General features: G+C 32.6%; 1 long non-coding RNA gene across 4 annotated transcripts; it reads left to right on the forward strand.

Moving 5' to 3' along the window:
- Positions 1 to 1,161: 1,161 nt before the first annotated feature.
- On the forward strand, positions 1,162 to 5,051 carry LOC113302569. Of its 4 annotated transcripts, none has more exons than XR_003336944.1 (8): positions 1,162 to 1,799; positions 1,965 to 2,105; positions 2,321 to 2,399; positions 3,007 to 3,165; positions 3,741 to 3,845; positions 4,086 to 4,192; positions 4,547 to 4,621; positions 4,811 to 5,040. It is a non-coding gene; the product is annotated as an uncharacterized LOC113302569 (long non-coding RNA). The 4 variants fall into 4 exon arrangements; XR_003336946.1 differs by having other exon boundaries at positions 1,162 to 1,767; XR_003336945.1 differs by having other exon boundaries at positions 1,163 to 1,799; positions 4,550 to 4,621; positions 4,811 to 5,051.
- Positions 5,052 to 5,774: the final 723 nt, after the last annotated feature.

Here is a 5,774-nt window from a genome sequence, read left to right on the forward strand (position 1 = left end):
GTGCAACACCTAGCAGTTGAGTGGTGATTAGTGTGGTGAAGAGTGTTTGGAATAGCATTTCCGATAATCTAGTTATCATCTATTTCCCATTTATTTTCATTTCCTTTGTTCTTTTTCAGTGGAAATTTATGAGGAATCTAAGTTTGAATCCTCTCTCTTCTAATAACCCATTACATATTACAGTCCAGAAGATTAGATCTACGATTAGGATTAGTAGTTTTAAATTGAGTTTATATTTTCACATTTTAAGCGGACTAAATTAGCTTTTATTCAACCGTACAATTAACACAAAATTTTTATTTTTAAAAAAGAAATTCCATAAATAATTGGTAATGGCGCTTTTTGTGGGTTTGTAACGTTTATTTAGGTCAATTTGTAACCATTATTTGATGATGTCTATTCTGGTTAATTTATGCTTTTCTCTTTCCTTTATAAACACAATAGTAAATATCGGATCACCATTAATAAGTTTATTGTTGCAGTTGTTACCTGTACAAGTGAAAGAGACAAAGAGAATCAGCAATACACAAGTGGGAATTAAACGTATGTCTTATCATGAATCCATGGGTTTCCCCCCCTTTTTTAATTTTGGTCAGATACCAGTGATGGTATACACCATCAATTATAGGTCATCCTTGCATATCTACAATATTTTTGAAGCACTCTTTGTCATCTACACTCGATCTGATTGATTGAAAATGTTATTTAATTAACTGAATTTCAACACTAATTCTTATTTTTGTTGATTTTTTTTAGGGCTTTCTATTATCTTAACTTTTGAAACTGAGAAAATAAGTTTATATCAAAATCATCACAATTACAACTTCGTGAAAACTCAAAGTTTCATACGTTCTTTACTTGTGAAAAATAAAATTTTCAAATGTTCGTATTTTATTTGTGAAGATTGCGAATTTCACAAATCCTTGTGAAAATTCCAGTTTTCAAGGTTCTTTTTAAAGTGATAATTAACATTTTCTTATATTTTTCTTATCAATTTATGAAAATTAGAATAACTCAATTGAAAACTTGAATTTTTATCACTAGAATTTTCTCCATTGTTGTTGATAATTAGAGTTTTTTTTTTTACCATTTTGTGAAAACCGTAATTCTTCGCATTTTCATTCAGTAATAATTGGAATTATTTATCAGTAATAATTGGAATTATTTAACGGGTGATAATAGGAGTTTTTTCATATACTGGTGATATTTGATTTTTTTTCTTTTAAGAATGATTTAGGAGAGGATTTTAAGGTAGTTAATTGAGGTTAGTTTTTTTCTTTTTACGAAAGTTAATTAAGGAGGGTTAGTTACGGATTACATTTAACTAAAAATGGAATCATGGCTAAAATTTGGGAGGTAGATATGGGAGATTTTTCAGGAGTTATCGTTTATCACGTTAACTATAATTATTTTTTAGGAAAAATTAATGTTTTCTTGGTTTAATTAATTTAAAGTAAAAAGTTATTTGTGTAATTCATTCTTGTTAGGTTTGTGATATACAAAAAAAGTAAAATTGGGCTAGAAATATTTTTCCCAATTTTCTTATCCGTCTCCTCGAGTTCTCCTCCTCCTCCCATTTTTCTTCTCTTCTAACTTCTAACCCTGAACTGATCTGTGAAATCAAACCCAACTTTTCAAAAATCAATACTCGTTTCTCCAAAACCCCAATCTTATAAATCAAATCTCATCACGGAAATCAAATCAAATCTTTCAATCACTCAAACCCTGGAAATCGTTTTCTACTCCAAAGTCAAATGATTCTGTAAGGTGTGCTTGGTTTCAAATCTTTCTATAGTGAAGTATAACCCTATTCTTCTCACTTGTTCTTGCTATTATTGATTTAATTTGACCTAATTCTATGAACTACGTACATATTTTGTGTACAGCTTTTGCAATTTTTGTTTTTGTTTACTGTATTTGATGGATTTTTAAAGTAGGGTTTCCTTCTGATTTCATTTTTGTAGTTACGGTGTTGGTGATTTTTATGGTGGTAGTGTTGGTGGTGTGGTTAGCGCTGCAGTTGGTGGTGGTGCCTTATTTGGTCAGTGCTTGTGATAAAAGCTCTGGATCTGCTATCAGAAAGGGTGGTTGTGGAGGTGATGCAGGTAAAAGTTGGGGACTGGCAGTAGTTGTTGGAGATTTCTCATTACTATTGGTTTGTTGCAGTTGGTGGAGATTAAAATTTGCCTACCAATTAAGAAATTAAATTAACTTTATACTAAATTAGTTTTGTGGTTTTTGGTGAACTTCAATGTTAGACTGATATTGTTACTTGAAGTTGACTTAGTTACTGGTTCTTCTTTGCATTTACCTACACCAGGGAAATTGAAGTTTAAAGTCTTCCCTTCCTGAAGCCTGTTGGAGTGCTGCAAGAAATTGGTCACAAGTGTGGCCATTTGGTAAATGGAAACCAGACTTATGTCCTTGCAGTACTTTCTTTAGTTTATGTTTCTTTTTGTCGTCTAATTATTCAATCCAGGGACCACAAAGTGCAGATTTTTGTTGGAATATATAACCACTTGTTCTAAATCCCGCTGCATAGTTAAGTGAAGACATATACGTGGTCGGTGTTACAGTTTATTCAAGACTTAGATATTGTTTGGTTAGCTTATTTTAACAGTTTTACCTATTTAACTATTTTGGAAAGATAAGGCAAAGCAATGATAGGCCATAGGTGAACAACAAAGAAATGTTATGATTATTAAGGCATACGAGAAAAATCATGGGGGATAGGTAGAGGTGGCAACACTTGATATGATATGCTAGTTTATAGACTATCTACCTTAAGTGACCAACTTTCTATATTTTAAGAAAGGCTTGAGAGGGAGGATAACTTGAACATGATAATTACTTCATTGAGTATCATATACCAAAAACAAATGTAGGTAGCATTATTTCAATTTCTATATAATTTTTGTTTTATTCAATTCATTTAGGTTGAAGGGTCTAAAAGGGTATTCTTCTGATGAATTGTTTTTTTGTGATTTTTCATTTTTCTCTTTTTAGTTTGTTGAAGAGTTGTTGATACTTCGATAAATGATGAGGAAAGCTAGTAAAAATGTAGAGGATCATTTGGGTTCAGTCACGTATAAGGTTGCTGATATGTTGGATGACTTAGTAAGAGTGGTCTTAGGAACGGAGCTTTGGGTCACTGGCATCAAACAGGTATTCTTTGGTGCAATCATTCTATCAGCTGTTAAGGACCACAATGAGTATGGGTTAAATTCTCAACTACTCTACAGACTGCAATTGCATCTGGCACCTTTCTGGCTTTTTTTATATCATTTAAAAGAAAGTCAGTGAATAAAGGTAGAATAGGTAAAACTTTGCAGATGAGTTTGTTGAATGGTAAACTGAACTGGCATATCTATTCAATGACTTTTGGGATTGGAACAATTAAATACTTATTGGCGCTCACTGCACAAGTTAGTTTTCCTGCTTGCTAACTTTGTTCAGCCACCAAATGTTTCACTGGAAAATTATTGATGCACGAGACACCAATGTGATTATATGTTACCTTGCTATGGTATTAAACTTTCAGTCAATTGATCATTTTAATCTCTTTCTGCATTCTTCAAGTTTTGATTTTTCTGATCCAAAGACACCTTTTTTTTTACATCTCCACGCTTCTTATCACCAACCAAAGTTCAAAAATGCTGGGTATATGGGTTCGCATATAATCAAAATTCTCCTATTCTTTTATCTTTCACTTCTCATGTTCTTTTTGCTATCTCTTGCAGGTCCTGAATTCAATAATTCTCCATGGATGCTTTTTACAAGAATGTAGTGTGCAGAATTCTGTAGTGGGTGACCACTCTCGTTTAGAATATAATATTGAGTTACAGGTACGCTGATAGCTGACATAAGTTTTGAATAACGTATTACTCTTCCTGTATTTCGCAGGCCCTAAGCAAGGATACATATTCAATTAGGATGCGGTGCCACAAATTAATAGGCTTACCTTAGCACTTCAGAAATTTACTCAGAACATGGACTGCTAGAATAATAACCTTTTTGTGTGAATTTTTTGCAACTACTTCCATGTACAGTCAAAAGTTACATGATTTTTATTTGACTTGTTTCAGGATACCATGATGATGGGTGTTGAAGAATACCAATCAGAATCTGAAATTGCAGCACTTCTAGCAGATGGAAATGTTCTGGTTGGCATGTGACAGAATACCAAAATCAGGTGAGTCAATTAGACAGTTATATAAACGGAATAATCAACCCCAAAACAAAGTTATTGAACATTTCATAGTGGTTTAATTTTTCCTTGCTCTTGGGCTATAAGATGCACCAAATCTAAATCGACCGTGAGGGGAAACTAACCAATTCTTTCTACATCATGAAATGCAGTCCGCTTTTGTTCTGCTCAATAATACATGTGAATTATATCTTATAACCGTACAATTTTCCTACCATTTACTCATAAATTTTAATTTTTGAAAATATTATGGCTAGGCAGTTAGGATTTTTGTACCATCATTTTTCTGTTAGTTTTGAAATGCATCTTTTACCTATCTGTTTTATGCTTTCTTTTCAGCAGATATATGCTCATTTTTCTGGTAATGAACTCTCTCTTATTAAAACATGGTTATGTGAGATGGTGGTTGTTCAGGTACATCCTTATTTTTTTCTAGCTTCTGATAATCATTCAGAGCAGTGTAATTTCTTCTAAGACTGTTCCAGGTTTAGGATACTCTAGTTTTAGGTTACTTTTTGACTTACCGGAGCCACACATTGGCACTTGCTATGAGTATCAATTATGACTGTTGTATCTTGATCCTCATCGTTATGCATTTTTCAGGTCACTGCATCACTTACAGTGGTTATTGAACATCTAGTAACAGTAGCTTTATGTTTATAACAATTTTTTTATGTTTCGGAATAGAATTTTGATTGTGTACATTCAAACTAAGTTCATTATCATGTTGTAAAATGTTGGAAGGATGAGTGGTTGTGTTATCAGGTCAACGTTCTATATTATTTGTGATACTGGAATTTTCAAATATTAATAGAGATTTTGTATTTTTTTTTAATTCTGATAATATTTTGTAACGGATATATATGTTGCTTAAATTATATTATACGTTGCATTAAGTCTAAATAAAGCAACGGACAAAGCAACGTCTGAACTTTGCCAAAACTTTGTGACGCCGTGTGGAAAACGTACATAAGCGTTGCTTAAACTCTAGCAACGAATACGTGGTAAAATTGGTTTTTTTGGTGTAAACCATTGTTTAGATGCTTTGATTTCTCTTCTTCCTCTTCAACTTTGACGAACCAAAAGAGCTACAAATCCAACTAAACCCAAAAGAACTTCAGTTGAGGATTATCTATTTCACCATTTCTCTCTCGCGTTTGCAACTTCACATTTTTTTGAAGCAACTTTACATATTCTTTTGTTCCAGATGAGTTCCATTCTTTTGTAAGTTCTAACATACTTGATCAATGAGATATGGCGATGGAAAATCTAGAGCCGATTACTTCATTTTGTAAGTTAGTAAATAAAATGAAAACTTAGTTTTGGTTGGTATATTTCCATTTTAACTAGTTTCTTTAAGAGTCAATGCGGTCAATCAAGGTCTTGGGACCCAAACTCTAATTTGAAATTTTGTAGGACCCAAATGCAACATTGGTCACTTTTATGGGACCGAAAATCAAAATATCCCTTGATTTTAATGAAGAACATGGCAAGTCGGAGTCTGTTGTTGGGCATCATCTTCCTGAGTTCAATTTCTTCTTCAAATCGACAACAACAACATCAAACC

This window comes from Papaver somniferum, chromosome 8 (genome assembly GCF_003573695.1).
Source record: "Papaver somniferum cultivar HN1 chromosome 8, ASM357369v1, whole genome shotgun sequence".
Taxonomy (NCBI): Eukaryota; Viridiplantae; Streptophyta; class Magnoliopsida; order Ranunculales; family Papaveraceae; genus Papaver; species Papaver somniferum.